Source organism: Macaca thibetana, chromosome 13 (genome assembly GCF_024542745.1).
Source record: "Macaca thibetana thibetana isolate TM-01 chromosome 13, ASM2454274v1, whole genome shotgun sequence".
NCBI lineage: Eukaryota > Metazoa > Chordata > Mammalia > Primates > Cercopithecidae > Macaca > Macaca thibetana.
The window spans coordinates 69,291,057-69,309,692 of NC_065590.1; the positions used below are offsets into that span (position 1 = coordinate 69,291,057).

Below are 18,636 nucleotides of genomic sequence, written 5' to 3' on the forward strand. Positions count from 1 at the left end.
GTTTTTTTTTGTATTTTATAATTTATTTTAAATTCAGGGCTCCCAGGTGTTTGGCTTATTCCCCAGTGTTGGCAGCACTGATAATCTGGCCTTCGTTTTTGCGTGAAATAGGCACAGACCAAGTCTGAGAGCAAAGAAACCCCACACAAAAACAAAATGCTTGCGCAAGGCTGAAAGGTTAAGATCCAAGATGCCGAAGCGACAGCCCAGCAAGTGTCTCTGGTGAAATTCTTTGCGGTTTGCAGGGACCAGCCGGGCCGAGGCACCAAACTGCCTGTTCCCCACGCACCCCACAAGGGGCAGCGTGCGAGGAAACACCGGCGACCTCCGGGGCTAGGGCTTCCGTGGCGCAGGGTCAGCGAGGGATACACCCGGATAGCCACTACGGTCCGCAGCTCCAGCCCCGGGAACGCAGAGCAGCCCTCACTGGCACACTCAAGCTTCGGCAGGGACACACCGACCCGGAAGTGCAGTCGTCCCCACCGCAAGTACTTCCGCTTCCCTCCGTAAGTCCCCGGCCCGGTCCGGCCCCCACCGGCTGAGCCGCCCCCTCCCAGACTGCGCACGCACCTGTGTTCAGTGCTCCGAACTTTCAGCGGTCGGAGAGCGGAGACTAGGACCTGCTGGCGGGCAGTGGCGGGCGGACAGTAGTCCCGGAGTCCGCGGGTCCTAAGGTCCCGCGCTGCGGCCGTCGCGTCCTGACCCAGATAGCGGAGGCGCCGGGGGAGGAGCCCGCGGCCGCTCGGCCCGCCGCTCCTGCCCCCTCTCGCGGTGGGTTCAACTCTACCGGGACCGGCGCTGGGTGCACCTTTTGCAGAATAAAATTGCACACCGCTGGGCGCTTGGCTCGCGCCGGACAGTGTGTCTCGGCCGTCGCCTCCCTTCGAAGCCAGTCGGGCCCTTTTCCGCCGCCTGGACTCTGGGCCTCCGCGCTAGCCCCAGCGGGTTCCCTTTCGCGTAGCTGCCACTCCGCACGCCCACCCCCAGCTCGCTTCGTTCCGGCTCCCAAATCCACTCCCTCTCCCCTAGATTAACCCTTTTTCTGTGCCGTTTCTAGGCACAACCTTGCACTTTACTCCGCACGACTGAGTCAAAGGCAGACGCCTTGCACTAATTACTGATATCCGCAGCCCCGTGTTCATAGCTTTAACTCACATTTTCTTTTAATGAGAATTTTGCCAGCCTCTTCCTTCTCCCCGCCAGAGTTGCCTTTAGATGAAATCCCCTATTTTTTCAGATGCCTGACATTTAAGGTTTTACCCAGCTTTTTGTGGTTTGTATAATGAAACTCACTCTACTAAATACACCCTTAAAAACTGGGCCGGGCGCAGTGGGTCACACCTGTAATCCCAGCACTTTGGGAGGCTGAGGCAGGCGGATCACCTGAGGTCAGGAGTTCGAGACCAGCATGGCCAACATGGCGAAACCCCTATCTCTACTAAAAATACAAAAAATTAGCCGGGCGTGATGGTGGACGCCTGTAATCGCAGCTACTCGGGAGACTGAGGCAGGAGAATCTTGAACCCGGAGGCGGAGGTTGCAGTGAGGCGAGATCGTGCCACTGCACTCCAGCCTGGGTGATAGAGCGTTCCCCCCCCCCCAAAAAAAAGCAGTACATACACCCCTTCTGTACTGTCCTCACCTTGAGTATTACTGCCTTAAGCCTAGGTTTGCATAACAATCTCTAAACTTCCCACCAATATATTGAGCAGAATTAAAAATGGGTACACTCTTAAAACAGCAACAACAGACAACACCCATAAAGCTATGAAGAATCCAGAAGGCTTCTTTTGCAATCCATATGCTACTGCTTACGGATAGGGATTCAGGGATTCTATAGGCTCTTTAAAATGCTTTCTTGAGCTTCAAGCAAGCCGCATTGAAGAATAAGTAAGCCTGGCCATGGTCATTTTATTAAAAGTAATTTGTAGCCTGGCGCAGTGGCTCACGACTGTAATCCCAGCACTTTGAGAGGCCGAGGCGGATGGATCACTTGAGGCCAGGAGTTCGTGACCAGTCTGGCCAATATGATGAAACACCATCTCTACTAAAAATAGAAAAATTAGCCGGGTGTGGTGGCACACTTCTGTAGTCCCAGCGGCTCGGGAGGTTAAGGCATGAGAATCGCTTGAACCTCAGAGGCAGAAGTTGCAGTGAGCTGAGATCGGGCCACTGCTCAACAGCCTGGGACAGAATGAGACTCTGTCTCAAAAAACAACAACAAAAAAACCTAACTTGTATTTGGGAAAAGAGCAGACTAATCTTTAATCTCTCAGATTCGAAACTAGTTAGATACAAACCCACTTTCACTCCTATTTATTATGGTTTGCAGCAACCTTGCGATGTAATACTAGCTTCATTTCACTAGAATACAATATGATATAAACCGATCATGCAAAAAAAATTTCTCTTTTAGCAAGATTTAGATACCAAAGAAACTTGACTGTCTCTTCACTAATACTTAAAAGGAGCTTTTTAGTATTTAAAACAAAATTTAAGCTTTTCCAGGAGCCCACTGATTTTTCACTGCTGCATCCCCAGCACATAACACGGAAGAGGCTTGCAATACAAATGTGACGTCTGGACTGTGACCAAGGCCTTACCAGTCGATTCCAAGAGGAAGATGGCAGCTGATACTGACTTGATCTTCAAGTTCAGGACATAGACTGTGTCACACTTGCTCCTTTCCAATACCTTTGTTTCTATTCCTTGACCAGTAAAAATTATCTGAAAGGTAGAAACTCAGGGACAGTGACAACCATTGACCTTGGCAAAGCTGAAACTAAATAGCAAAGACAGGCACCATCTTTACCAGGTACTGTTGCAGGGATGACATTAAAAAGAAGAAATGATTCCCCTCACCACTACTAGGAACGTTCAGTCTAAAAGGAATAGCTGAAGGAAAAACTAGAACACACTAAGAATCTCAGAGTTACTGTTATTCATCAGAACCAGTACAGCATTGCAATCATTTGGGAGGAGTGGGTACAGACCCTTCACGATTTGCCCCAACCTACTTTTCCAGCTTTTCTCCACGACTTCCACCAGACATCATTCTACACTTCAGCTCTAGCTAAGCTAGATCGTCTCCTCCACAAGCTATATCCTTTCTATCCTGTTCCTTGTGCCTGGAATGTCCTGCTGCTTGCCACCCATCCAAAACCAATTCATCCACTTCAACCTCTTTCCCTTGAGAAGGTATACACTCTCTCCTTCCCCATAAGGAGTATTCATCCATGCCCCATCAAAACTTAAGGAAGGACCAGGAGTTTAAATGAATACAAAACACCTCCCTGCTAGCTTACAGCAGACCTCTGTCATGTATGCTATATAATTACTGCTTGCCAGTGACTGTGTTTGTGAGGCTGTGAACATCTTCAAGGATCGTAGCATTTATCTTTGTATCTTGAGAACCTGGCATGGTACACACCCTCTATATGAGATAACTATTTGAAAAAAAATATTTGAAAGTAATATGTACATGTGAGGGAAAAGCATGAGGAAATGTATAGTCCTTCATTATAGTAATTTGAGACAGGTGTGTTTTTTTTTTTTTTTTTTTTTTTTTAGGTTTTATTTGAGTGGTTTTATTTCCAGGAAGCAACTGAATGGCAAAGTTCATTTTAACCCTGTAACAGTTACCAATATGCTATATAACTGTTCAGTGTTCTAGTTCCTTGTTGTTAAGTATTTCCAAATCTTATTAAACTTACACTCTGAATTTCTTTATTTGTAAACTGAGGGCTGAGCTGCAGATATAATTAGCACCATATACAATCCCCAACCCCCACTTCAAAACAGCAGAATCAACGTTCTTCATTTCCAGGCTGGTTTTAAGGAAGTATTTTAAGGAAGGGGTTAAGGAAATATTTTACTGCAAATAGCTGGGGAAAAAATTTTAAAATTAAGAACACCCTAACCGTTAAGAGAGGGAGAAGTGCACAGGCAAAGAGCAGGAGCGGAGGAAGAAGTCTGCCAGGTGTAACTGAAGCTGTAAGTTCCCCGAATCATTTGTAAATGAGGAGGAGCAAAGGGCAGCAGCAACCGCAACAGCAAGACCATTTATTGAGTCTTCTACACAGTTTTCAAGCTTCGTTCTTCGTATGAATTATCTTATTCCATTTTCCCAACAATCTAATGAAGTAAATAACATACAGGTGAGGAAACCAAGCCTTCAAGAGGTGAAGAAACTTGTCCCAGGCCATGTAGTCAGTTTTAGAGACAATAATCAAACTTAGCTTTGTCTGAGAGCCTTTTCTCTTAACCTAGCCCAGCTTGGACCCCCAGACCCTGCCTTTGATAGAACACTTGAAGGGGCTCTTCATAGCACCATTTACAAGAACATCATAGCCCTTTTAATGTGATATTACATCCTTTGTATCCCCCACTTCAGTTATTTAGGGTTCAGCTTTCACTGCTTCCATTAGAGAAGAAACTGAATTCTCAAAACTGATCATTTACCCCACTGGGAGTTTTCTGCAGTTTACCACAACCTCTAATCCACAGAGTATAAAATTACTTTGTCTTCATGATATTCAGGTTAGGCTAGGAATGGAATTTGGGGAAAATAGGAATATAGTACTATGTCTGATGTAGTTTTTAAAAAAATTAGGCAGTCTCTAGAACACAGGAAAATTACAAAAAAAACATTTCTGAAAAGAAACTAACTTGGACTTTCTAAGGGAAAAATGTTTTCTCTGAAAAAAGCATTAGGATAAACTTATTAAATATTTCCATAGACTGATTAGTGCAACAAATTATTAATCACTTAAATCCAATAAAATGGTTGGCCTAATGGGTGAACAAATTAAAAATGATATTTTAAAAAGATACGTATGAAAGAAAAATTAACAAGAATATTTATGTTATAGTACTTAGCAGTTCAATGTTGAATCAATTTATTAAAAATATACATAACTCATTAGGATATAGATTTCTTATTAGAAAGTTTCTATTTCATTAGAAACATTAAGTTTTTGTTCCATGAAAAAAGTCATTTTCAGAAAGGCATGTACTAACTTTGCTCAGTGGTTTTCAGCAGTATTTCAGTGACGATTCAAGAAAAGAATGACATTTCTTTAGAAATTATGGAAGATTTTTTAAGTCTCATTCCTCCACTAATTTTCCATGGCCTTTGCAAATAAAGCACAGCCTTGGATACAATCTAAAATGGAACTTGACAGATTCAGAGGAAAGAGTGGTTTTGCCCCTCCCTCTGCGTTCTTTCTTCATCCTGGGAGACGATGTTCAGGGACACTCTTGACAATATATACATCAACTTCACAAGCTAAGGTCAGTTTCACTGGGGCTAATTAAAAACAAAGGTGAATGTTCATCATCATCAGACAAAATGTTGTTAACATGTGTACAAAAAGTTAAAATAACTGGATGTGCCTAATTACATATCGTAATTGGAAAAAATATTTCATTTTGGATTTGGGTGGTAAGTCAATTTTAGACAATATTCTGCTGGGAAAAATTGGGGTTAGCAGTTTTCCAGACTTACTGTCTTCAGACTATACCAAGAAAAGTGATTTTCCCTTTAGGAGCAGATCCTTTTCAAGAAATTGTTCAGTAGACAGAGCCCCTGGGTATACAAATAAATAAATAGAATCTACTCTCATATATTGCAATAGAGACACATTAATTAACCAACCATTGTTAGAACTTTTTGAATTTTATAAAAATTATACTTCTATCATTATTAAGACACATATTTGGACTCCCAGAGAAGACAGTCTAGAAAAAGTTGAAAACTGAAACACTACTGTAGTGATTTTAGAAGAAAGCCTGACTAAAGAGAGTAACGAACCCATGTGTATTGTGATCCAAAATAATTTTAATTGGATTGTTTGGAACATGGGACATATCATGAAAATTATGCTAGAAATGGTGGTTAATTTCTGTGAGAAACCCATAAAACCCTTTATACCCTATGTGATAACATACGGTATGGTTTGGCACTGACTTCAGATTTAGACCTGCTGATGTCAGGAAATCATTTATCTGTTGCTATGGCCTTGGCTGCTTCCGCTTACAAAACAAAAAACTGAACTTGTCCCTGCCAACTGCTGCAGCTGATAACTGTCCAATGTCAAATGATCAGAAAATCCCCACCCTCCAGCTCTGACCTCCACTTACCAGCTAGTGCAAAAAGAATCCTTCCTACCACCAGCCACAGGCTCTGCCAGGCTTCCAGCAAGAAGAGAATGACCCATTCCACCACAGCACTCTTTGACTTTCTCACACGAGGCAAAGCAACCCTTAAGAAACAACTTCTTTAAAGAAATAACAACAACAACAAAAAAAGACAATTCCGACAGTAATAACTTCACATTTATTTCTCCTAGTATCATAAACCCCCCATTTCTCAAACAAAAGGGTGCTGAGAGGAACCTTTCTTTGAGACATAATGAGCAGCCAGTCACTCATTGTACAAGAAGCATAACTCAAGGAGTATGTGTATTTAATAAATGAAAGACTGTTAATAAACTAATTTGAATAATTCAGATATTTACCTACAGAAATGCACTAAGATTACAGAGTGACATTACAAAAGCTCAAAATATTTTCATAAAATATTAAACAGTGAGAATCCACATTAGACATCAAGGCGCTTTGGGTATTTTCCTTCGCTAAATCTGTGCGATTATGAGATGCGGTTGTAAATAGGTAGCATTATTTTCTCCCCTTTTAAAGAAGTAGAAACTGTAAAGATCTTTCATCAAGATAATACATTGTTAACATGGCTTAGGTGAAAGCTTCAAAGGCATCTAACATCCAAATGAAAAATAAAAACTTCAGTTGATTCAAACACTTTAAAATACTTGGGTACCACCAATTATCCTTCCTAAAAGAAACTTCCACTAACCCTGGCTCCCCTCTCAGGCTAGCACTTCCTTATTTAACAACCTCCACTAGGAAATACCTGCAGTGTCCTCTCACAGGCTTCACTTCCTGACTTCTGTCCCATATACCAACCTACTGCAGAAACCATCAAAACTTCTCTTTCCTAGGAGGGCAAAGGTCTCCTGGTTTCTCTTTTGATGTCTTTGGAACAGGGTTTCTCAACTTCAGTACTATTGATTTTTTGGACAGAGAATTCTTTGTTGTAGGGAGAATTCTACATTGTAGGATGTTTGGCAACGTCTCTGGCCTCTGCCAACTAATTTATGTTAACATGTAATTTCACGGCATCTAAGCCCTTAATTAACACTAAACAGCACAAACACAGGTACGTTCTTCTAGAGATTTAAAAAATGCTTCTATAGGCTTGTTAGGCAATGCCCCAGTATTGAAAGACTATCCTGTGAGATCTTAATCTCTAGATTTTGAATAATTTTTCTTAAAAGCATGGGCCATGTCTTAGTCATTTTTCTACCCTTAGTACATAATATTCAGTAATGCATATCTTGAATGAATGGATTTATGGATAAATAAAAATATCCAGATATCTGAATTCTTCACTTTTAACCAGAAGTTTTGGGAAGTTTTCTGTATGTGATCAGCCTATGTGATTGCTAGTTCTTTTTTTTAAAATTGGCTAATGCCGAGTAAGATAGCTTACAGAGGAGAAAGACCTCTGTAAGTTTGGTTGGGAGCATGGAATTGTAGAGAAACTGAGAAAGGAGAAATGAAGTTTCCAAAAATACTTGGAAACTTTTTACTTTACCTTGGAGACCTAAATTTTGTCTAAAGATATTTCTGTTTTTCAAATTAGCTCTTCTTGTCAGAATTTACTATCTAATGTTTTGCATTATTTCTAAGTATGCGTATGCCTTAAAATGTTTGTGTCACTGGTTTTGTTTTGCAAGGCCTATTAAATCTCTTATGCAGTATTCATAATTAAGATTGCAGAATGAAAGATGGAGGGGTTATGTGCATATAAACTGACTGAATTATTGTCCATCAATCTGTCAGAGATGTTTGAACAAGAGTGACTCCATCTTGAATAGGGGCTGGGTAAAATAAGGCTGAGACCTACTGGGCTGGATTCCCAGGAGTTTAGGCATTCTTACTCACAGGATGAGATAGGAGGTCACCACAAGATACAAGTCACAAAGACCTTGCTGACAAAACAAGTTGCGGTAAAGAAGCCAACCAAAACCCACCAAAACCAAGATGGTGATGAGAGTGACCTCTGATAGTCCTCCCTGCTCATTATATGCTAATTATAATGCAATAGCATGTTAAAAGACACTCCCACCAGTGCCATGGCAGTTTACAAATGTCATGGTAATGTCAGGAAGTTACCCTATATGGTCTAAAAAGGGGAGGAACCCTCTGTTCTGAGAATTGCCCACCTCCTCCCCAGAAAACTTATGAATAATCCGCCCCTTGTTTAGCATATAATCAAGAAATAATTATAAGTATCCTTGGTGGAGCAACCCCACTGCTCTGCCTATAGAGTACCCATTCTTTATTCCTTTACTTTCCTAATAAACTTGCTTGCACTGTATGGACTTATCTGGAATTCTTTCTTGTGCACAATCCAAGAACCTCTCTTGAGGTCTGGATCCAGACCCCTTTCTAGTAACAAATTCATTCATTCAAGATATGCAGATTCTCTGACCACCAAACCTTTGGATTCTTAGTCTGAGATGGGGCCCAGGAAATTTCAGTTTAAAAGAGTATTCTGAGTTGATGTTGCAAGGACCATCCTTTGGAAAACGTTGCATGTAGCAGTATAGATGATCTTCTGATTTCTAAAGAGCAAATGAGATGAGGCAGCATCATTCTTGAGGAACCACTGTTGAAATCTGTTCTTCATTTACTCATTCATTCATTTTTGGTGTTTTATGCAAAACAAAGTTCAAAAACCATGTTGAAAGCATCCAAATGAAATTGTGGTTTTGGAACTTTATTAGCTATTCTTGCAACTTTTCCTGCCAAAGAGAGGAAGAGCAGTAAGAAAAGAGATTCATTTTAGCATGATAGGAAACTGTCCCTGCTTTTCTCAGACCTCTTTGAGTAAGAGCATTCTTGGCTCTGGGTCCTGTCTGACATCTCTAAGAGCTCACATGTTCTAGCAAGACTTGGTAGCCTGCATGAGGCCATGATTATGAGCAACTCATACTCTTAAAAACTTGGCCAACAGGTTTATTGTTATAATCCAGATTAATCATTTGTGTCACAATTTTTCTGTACTTGCCAAATTCCTTTTTCCCCAGAAGTTAGTTCTCAGGATGTGTATGTCCAGGGGACATAATCAAAGGTTTGATACATGAAGTATGAGAATGCTTTCTGCCTCCTCTATCAGACATAACAATTGCATTCATGAGGCACTTGCAGTGCTCACAGTGCTTTCATGTGCTTGTGCTTGTCACCTCAACCTCTGAGGTAGGCAGAGCACATATTTTCATTCCCATTTTGCAGAGAAGGAAAGAGAATCTCAGTGGTTATGTAATGTGTGACTTGTCCGGGTCACACACTGCATTGAAGCTCAGAGCTCTTCGCTTACGATTTTCTCATCTTCCCTGCGCAAGCCTAGTTGCTAGTGTGTATTTCCAGTGCTCGAGATGGCAAGATTAGGTTTACACAGTGAATGCACAAAAAGGTAAGAAAGTGCTAGTGCTAATTAATTTTTGATGTGCAAAAAAACACAAGTTTTGAGTTTCTCCATGTACATCATTTAGAAGAAAATAAAAATATTAATGAATAAAAATGATACCCCTTATTAATAAATGACTAACAAAACAACTAATTACTTGTAGAGATGCTGAGTTCTTTTGAAATATATTCCAAGTTTTGACCTTAAACAAACACTGATAAAGCACTTTCATTATCTTCACTTGGCATTGATTTCAGGTTTCAGATTATTTCCAGTGGTTTTCTGGAAAACGCAGTGTATTCACCTCTTTGCTGTCATGTTCTGTAGTGTGTTTGCAAATTCACGAACTTGGAATTAGAACCTAAGTGACCTAAGGAGGTCACTTAGATTTTCAAAGACCTTCGTATGACATCTGAAGTATTTCTAGTGTTCTACAAATAAAGTGAGAGGCCTTGTAGGGTGTGGCTGTGCTTGTGACCTTTGTTAGTACAACTTGGAAGAAAACCCACCACACTTGTACCCAGGTAGAATAAACATTTACACTTTCAAATGACAGCTTAAAATAACTGGCAAGGAAAATTTGAGTTTGCAAGTTCAAAGCCCTTGGAGTAGCTGGGACTACAGGCGCCCGCCACCTCGCCCGGCTAGTTTTTTGTATTTTTAGTAGAGACGGGGTTTCACCATGTTAGCCAGGATGGTCTCGATCTCCTGACCTCGTGATCCACCCGCCTCGGCCTCCCAAAGTGCTGGGATTACAGGCTTGAGCCACCGCGCCCGGCCTGGAAATTTACTTTTCAAAATATAGTGTCGATTTCGAATAATTGTTGTCACAAAAAGTCAGAGCCTCTTGAAGCATATCTCAAACATAAAAGAATAATAAAATTTGGCAGCTTTTGAACTTACACCATAACCAGTTAAAATAAGATAGGTCCACATTAGTTCTAGGAATCACTGAGAAACCATACTTAAGATTTCAATTCAAAGGGAACAGGCTCTTTGTACTTGTTGTTTATCCAGAACACTAGGACATGGTTTTAGGCACTTTTTAGACTGACTTTCTGAGATCATCTACTAGTAGATCATTGAAGTAAATCACATGGGGAATGATTATTGAGAATTGTAGTAGAAAAAAAGAAAAGCATGGAGATTGAAAATCTAGTTGGAGATGGGAGTCACAAAAAATAGTACAGAGGCTGTCCATCCTTGTCTATATGTATGTTTATAGTATCTAAATAACTGTGATAAGTGAGTCGTTTATTTGTTCTGCCATTGTACTATGCAAAACCCATCTAGGTTGGGCATGGTGGCTCACGCCTGTAATCCCAGCACTTTGGGAGGCCGAGGCAGGTGTATCACGAGGTCAGGAGTTCAAGACCAGCCTGGCCAAGATGATGAAACCCCATCTCTACTAAAAATACAAAAATTAGCTGGGTATGGTGGTGGGCACCTGTAATCCTAGCTACTCGGGAGGCTGAGGCAGAGAATTGCTTGAACCTAGGAGGCAGAGGTTGCAGTGAGCCAAGATCATGCCACTGCACTCCAGCCTGGGCCATAGGCAGACTCCATCTCAAAAAATAAAATAAAATAAAATATTTAAAAAGCCATCTAAAAACACTGCAAACAGGGTGTCAGAGAAACCTGTATCAGAAGCAGAACTAGAATTGGAGACAAGTCACTGAAGGGATCTTACTGAAAGGATGGTACTGAGCAGATAGAGGAAAAGAGAGTAGGGATCCTGAACCCCCAGAAAGAGCAAAGATGCTAAAGGAGATCATTCTTGTTTTTCCTGGGATTGATGATGCGGCCCTTAGCTGAAAACAAGAACTGCTAAATAACCAGCCTGGAAGTTGAAAGAACACCACCCACTTCCCTATGGCCTTGTGGAGAGGGGTCATCTCAGCAACTGCCAGCAGCCCCTTCCCTGATAACACACACTCCAACTTGGTTCTCAGGTCTGTGCGGCAAGAAATAACCCCCTAGGAGAGGGCAGTGCTTGTAAAAAAGAAGAAGCTAGGTGCCCCCTTCTACCTGTGGGGCTTGTGAAGAGTTGGGTGTTTGCCCAGAGAATTGCTTATAGTGCAAGAAAGAAGGGGATCTGTCCTCTTCATCTCCTGTTGGAGGCCTGGAGAGTCAGGGCTCTCTCTCCTGCCACTAGGCATTGCAGTCTAGGAAGTGCCCTGGGGAGAATGGCAAGTAGTGTGACCAGATGGAGAGAGTAATGTTCCCAGGAAATACTGAAGATAGATCTTATCAGTACCCACACTCACTAGGGTGGTAGATGTGACTGAGGGCTGCAGAAATGCTGGGGGGCCATTATAGGGAGCAGGGGAAGGGCATGTGCAGTCACACAAAGGTGGCATTTTGCCTTCCCGTGGGTGGTAATTGAGAAGGTGCACTCAAATTTTGAAAGAGATTGCCATTGCTTAGGAGTGCTGTTTTGGATATGTCCACACCATCAGGGCCACTTGTACGCTCCACCTGTCCACACCCAGAGTACAAGGATTCCATGAATTAGATCAGCTGTGCTGACTAAGAGAAAGGTGACAGGACCTGAATGCCCCCCGCCCCCGACGACTTCCATCCCCAACTCTTCAGGTTGAGGGGAGCATCGCAACTAACCAGAAAGAGGGCACCCAGCATGCCCTGGGCAGCCACCTGAGGAACTGTCTCTTCTTCTTCTCTTCCTACCTGTACTGATAGCAGAGGAGCAGGAAAAGGAGAAGGTGAAGACAGTGAAGTTGGAGAGGAGTGATGGAGAATATGCCTAACCTGATCTAGAGCAAGGGGAGAGAGCTGCTGAACTGGAGAGTGAGATGCTGACTGGGCTACATTTCCATACAAAGACTTACGGAGTCAGGATGACACATGGTCAAGGCAACCCACCATGCAGTAGGAAAAGGGAATTTGATAGAGCATAATTGACAGCAGTTTGGAGAAATAAATTCATTCCATGTGTTTATTAGGGTTCTCTAAAGGGACAGAACTAATAGGATATATGTATACATGAAGAGGAGTTTATTAGGAGAACTGACTCACATGATCACAAGGTGAAGTCCCACGATAGGCTGTCTACAAGCTGAGGAGCAAAGAAGCCAGTCTGAGTCCCAAAACCTGAAAAGTAGGGAGGATGACGGTGCAGCCTTCAGTCTGTGGCCAAAGGCCTGAGAGCCCCTGGCACATCACTGGTGTTAAGTCCAAGAGTCCAAAAGCTGAAGAACTTGGAGTCTGATGTTCGAGGGCAGGAAGCATCCAGCATGGGAGAAAGATGAAGGCCAGAAGACTCAGCAAGTCGTTTTTCCACCTTCTTCTGCCTGCTTTATTCTAGCTGTGCTGGCAGCTGATTAGCTGAGAGCCCCTGGCAAATCACTGGTGTTAAACCCAAGAGTCCAAATCTGAAGAACTTGGAGTCTGATATTCGAGGGCAGGAAGCATCCAGCATGGGAGAAAGATGAAGGCCAGAAGACTCAGCAAGTCAAGTATTTCCACCTTCTTCTGCCTGCTTTATTCTAGCCACGCTGGTAGCTGATTAGATGGTGCCCACCCAGACTGAGGGTGGGTCTGCCTCTCCCAGTCCACTGACTCAAATGTTAATTTCCTTTGGTAACACCCTTACAGACACACCCCAAACAATACTTTGTATCCTTCAATCCAATCAACCTGACACTCAATATTAACCATCACAGTGTTACATATGTACAAATAAACTGACTTTAGAGAAATCTATTTCTGAAATATTTAGAGTTCAGCATAAGAAATTCTATAAGTTCACCATAAAAACTTGACTCAGTTCCCTGTTAAAATCCAGTTGTCTGGGTTTTCATTGCATAGGACTAGTGCTATTCTTCTGTATAGGAAGAAGGAATGGATTCACTTGACTCTTCCAAGCTTAATATGTAATTCAGTAGCAATTAGTTACCTTAATGACTTTCAGAAACTCCAATGCTAATATTACACCCAAAGGAAAGATGGAAAAAATTATCTCCTTGTCAGCATTCTCTGGGAACTGTTACTTGAATCAAATAGGTCCCTGGAGGAATGGCCAAATTAAATTATTTTCACAACATAATAGCATTCATGAGCAAGCTCTGGGATTGCTTGCACTTCTAATCAAGATGAATTCCGTTACTGAAAATTTAAAACCTGCCATATTTGCTTATCATAACTTAAAGATACTTTTATCGATTAAAGAATTCAACATTTAGATTTTAAAACAAACAGAAGTCCATTAATTAAAGAGATAAAGCGCCCTGTCCTTTTCACTCCATCCTGCTTTCTAGAGGTAAACATTGTTAAGATTTTGAGTATACAATATTTTCTCATATGAATGCAAATTTCTATGATGTGTAAACACGCGTGTATGTTATACATACTGTTTAAACCATATAATGTTCTGCAATTTTTTTCACTTAATGACTGGTTCATTTTGATAACTATTTCATTGTGAGAATATACCATAATTTTTAACTAGCCTCTGAATTAATAGACCTCTAAGTTATTTCCACCATTGGCTAGTAAAAACAATGACTCATTGCAAGTACATTATAAGAAAGAAAATATAAAATCAGTCCCTGTCATCCAGGAACAGATCTGACATAGTAGGCCTCAATGTTATTATAAACTAATGTGATGCTCATAGCTAATCCATACTGTTTTCATAGAACATCCAATTCTGACAAGGATGCTGTGCAATACAAAATGCCAAACACCTGCCTCTCTCGATAAATGAGTGACTGCTAATTCTTTACTAGTCACAGCTTTATCCTAGCTCTTGCCTGCCTTCCCTATAGATAAGATTTATTGAGATACCCAATTATCGAATTGCTTCCTTTCTGAAGGTATCAAGAGTGTTCTGTGGAACCTCTCTAAAACTATCCAACTAAAACCCCGATTCTATAATCTGTTCATTCTCATGTCATCTTACTCAGACAACCCACAATCAGCTACAGGTGTGTCCCTGGTGGTCTTTACTGGAGGGTATTAACAATTTAGTTCTCTAAATATGTAGGTAACATTTTTAGAACTGGAATTCCTGAGTCAAAGAGATCAGTGTTTAAAATCGTGATAGATATTGCCTAATTGCCCTCCACATATTGCACAATTTTTAAATGCTCACCAACAATTTTTCTATTGGTTGCTAGCCTTTTCATACAGTTATGTAAAGTTTTCTTTATCATGATGATAACGATTGCAATGAACTAGACACTTTGCTAAGTGATTTCCATGTAACAGACAATCTCTTATTAATGCTCATAACAAACCTGTGATATAAGTACTATTCCCATTTTAGAGATGAGAAAACTGAGGTGGTTAGATGCTATGCAGTTGCCCAAGGTCACTTGGCCAGGAAGTGCTAGAGCTGGAATTTGTCCTGTCTAACCCCAGAGTCCCTGCTTGTATCCACTGTACCGTGGGGCCTCATTACAGTAATAGAAAATGTGCTGGGTCTACATGAAAAAAAAGTTAAAGCCATATTGAGAAACATAAAGGAAGGCTGAAATGAATGAAAAGCCATACTATATTCTTGGACACAAAGATTCCCCATTTTAAAGATGCTATGTTTCCTTATATAATTCCATACATTTTCAACCAAAAACATTTCATTTTGGTGTACTTGACAAAATAATTTTAATGTTTAACTGGAAGAAGAAAATGTAACAATAACCAGGAAAAGTCTGAAAATTAATAATGAATTTGAACTAGCTCTCCCAAGTACTAAAATTTACTGGAACCAGTGCAAGTATTAAAATTTACTAGAACCAGTGCAAGGATAGTGTAATTAAAGGAAGAGACTAGAGCCCAATAATAGACCCAGATGTAGATGACATTAGAAACCAATGGAAAATAGAGGAACTACTCAGGAAATAGCAAAGGTATAACTGACTAGCCTCATACAAAAAATTATAGACGGATGCCTACTCTACTACATCAAAAGATTTAGCCATAAAATATTAAGCCATATAACTAGAAAAAAATTTGTTAAAGCTTTAATCAAAGAGCAGGAAGATTTTTCTAATAATGGCATGAAACACATTAGCCATAAAGAAAAATGTGATGGCCGGGCACGGTGGCTCATGCCTGTAATCCCAGCACTTTGGGAGGCCCAGGTGGGCAGATCACTTGAGGTCGGGAGTTCAAGACCAGCTTGACCAACATGGAGAACCTGTCTCTACTAAAAATACAAAATTAGCCAGGTGTGGTGGTGCATGCCTGTAATCCCAGCTACTCAGGAGGCTAAGGCAGGAGAATTGCTTGAACCCAGGAGGCGGAGGTTGTGGTGAGCCAAGATTGCGCCATTACACTCTAGCCTGGGTGACAGAGCGAGACTCCATCTCAAAAAAAAAGAAGAAAAAGAAAAATGTGACACATTTGACTAAAAAAATTTAAAAGCGGAAAATAACAGGAACAAAGTGAAAAATGTTTCTAAAACATACTAGAGGAAATATTTCTCACATTTTCACACTTTGTGATATTTATTGTAATTTTTATGATTGATAAAGGACATGTGGCTCATTGTAAAAATAAATACAATTATTAAGAAGATAAAAATTGCTACCAAAAAGTAAAAATAATTAATATTTGGGTACCCAGCCTTCTAGACATTTTTTTCTGTGCTCACATATGTCATATGAATAAAATGTATAATGTCTATGGGGATAATATGTATAACGTAAATGTCTATATTTTTAATAGGCTCATACAACATAATCAACCACTTTTTGATTCTTCAACAATATATTGTGACCATTTGTTCTTTTCATGCATATACAAAGATATGGTTCTCAGAGAGCAGTCTCCAGGCCAGCAGTGTGAGAAACTGTGGGTAGCCTGGGCAACATGACGAAACCCCATCTCTACAAAAAATACAAAAATTAGCCAACTGTAATGGCAAGTGCTTATGGTCCCGGCTACTGAGGAGGCTGAGGTGGGCAGATGGATTAAGCCCTGGAGGTCAAGGCTGCAGTGAGCTAGGACCACACCACTGCACTTGCACCACTGCACTCCAGCCTGAGTGACAGAATAAGAGTCTCAAAAAAAAAAAAAAAAAAAAAAAAAAAAAAAGAATAAAAGAAGTTGTGAGAAATGCACCTCCTTAAGGCCCGTGGCAGATCTGTTGAGTCAAACATTTCTGAGTTTTCACGAACATTTCTCAGATTTCACAATCTGAGTTTCACAAATTTCCCTGTAATTTTGGTGATGCTCACTTATGGCATCTCTTTTCACCACGTAGTATTTATTTGGTTGTATGGTTTTACCATAATTTATGTAACCAACTCCCATTGTTGATTTTTTTTGCTGTTACAAACAATGCTGCAACAAACATTCTTTTTTTGTAAAGTCTTTATTCAGATGTAGTTCATACGCCATATAATTCACCCATTTAAAGTATACAATCCAATGGTTTTTAGTATATTCAAAGCAGCTATTACTACAATCTAATTTTACAGCATTTTTTATTTACCCCATAAAGAAACCCTATACTCATTAGCAGTCCCTCCCCATTCCTCTCATTCCCAGTACCTAGTAACCACTAAACTATTTTCTGATTCTCATAGATTTGCCTATTCTGGACATAACATGTAAATGGAATCATACAATACATGGTCTTTTGTGTCTGACTTCTTTCACTTAGTGTTGTATTTCAAGATCCACCCATGTTGTGGTATGTATCAGTAATTTATTTTTAAAAATAATTTTTTAGGCCGGGCATGGTGGCTCACACCAGTAATGCCAGCACTTTGGGAGGCAGGCAGATCACTTGAGATTGGGAATTCAAGACTAGCCTGGCTAACATGGTGAAACCCTGTCTCTACTCAAAATACAAAAAGTAACTGGTCATAGTGGCTCACGCTTGTAGTCCCAGCTACTCGGGAGGATGAGGCAGGAGAATCTCTTGAGCCTGGGAGGCGGAGGTTGCAGTGAGCCGAGATTGAGCCACTGCACTCCAGCCTGGGGGTTGGGGCAAGGCTCAGTCTCAAAGAAAATAATAATAATAATAATAATTTTTTATTTTGTGAGTACATAGTAGGTGTATGTATTTATGGGGAACATGAGATCTTTTGATCCAGGCATGCAATGCATAATAATCACATCATGGAAAGTAGGCTATCCATCCCCTCAAGCATTTCTGTTTTATGTTACAAATAATCCAGTTATATTCTTTTAGTTATTTTAAAATGTACAATTAAATTATTATTGACTATAGACATTCCATTTTCCTATCAAATAATAGGCTTTATTCATTCATTCTAACTAGTTTTTGGACCCATTAACCATCTCCACCTCCCCCCACCCCCAACAACTCTTCCCAGCCTTTGGTTATGACTCTTCTATTATTGATCTCCATGAGATCAATTTAAAAATTTTTTAGATCCCACAAATAAGTGAGAATATGCAATGTTTGTCTTTCTGTGCCTTCTATGTTAAGTGAAATCACTTAACATAATGTCAGTATTTCATTTTTTAAATTACCAAATAATATTCCATTGTATGAATATACTACATTTTATTTAGCCATTCAGCAGTTCATGGATATTTGGGTTGTCTCCACTTTTTGATTCTCATGAATAGTGTCTCTATGAATATTCATTTCTGTGTTGATGAACAAGTTTTTGTGTGCATCTATGTTTTCCTTTCCAAGCACTCTTTAAAAAAAAAGTTTTGAGGTTTAAATGACATGCCATAAAATTCAGTCATTTTAAGTGTATAATGCAATAATTTTTACTAAATTTACAGAGTTATGTAATCATCAAGACAATTTTCAACAAGCATTCTTGTCCATGCATTTTTTCACTCTTGAGAAGATATTTTAAATTAAGTTAAAAGTTATCACTATCCCCATCAGGACAATCTAAGCCTCAATATTTGCCCTGCCTGAGACTGGAGGTAGTTGAGATCAGAAAACAGAGATTTTGGAAAGGCCATAAAGTAATGCAAGGATCTAACTAATTAATTGGGTAATTTTCTGGATTCCAAAATGTAAAACACTCCACTCCTATCTTCTGGGACATTCTCCTTTAATTACTTAACACATTGTCATTTGAAATTCAGCTTTGCTTGTCTGGTCTCAGCTGCTCAGCTGTCAGAAG

At 40.4% G+C, this 18,636-nt stretch overlaps 2 protein-coding genes across 3 annotated transcripts in view; both read right to left on the reverse strand.

The window, feature by feature from the left end:
• Positions 1-3,219, reverse strand: part of RMDN2 (regulator of microtubule dynamics 2) — an 88,604-nt gene extending 85,385 nt beyond the window's left edge. The window contains exons 1-2 of one of the 2 annotated variants that reach the window (XM_050753350.1): positions 2,604-3,219; positions 571-808 (exon numbers count right to left, since the gene is read on the reverse strand). The gene's annotated coding sequence lies outside the window, so the exon portion shown is untranslated. Of the gene's footprint in view, positions 1-570; positions 1,127-2,603 lie in introns of those variants that run through there. The other variant, XM_050753349.1, reaches the window with a different exon arrangement.
• MORN2 (MORN repeat containing 2) overlaps positions 1-18,636 on the reverse strand; it is a 1,051,609-nt gene that overhangs the window by 957,815 nt on the left and 75,158 nt on the right. The window lies entirely within an intron of this gene.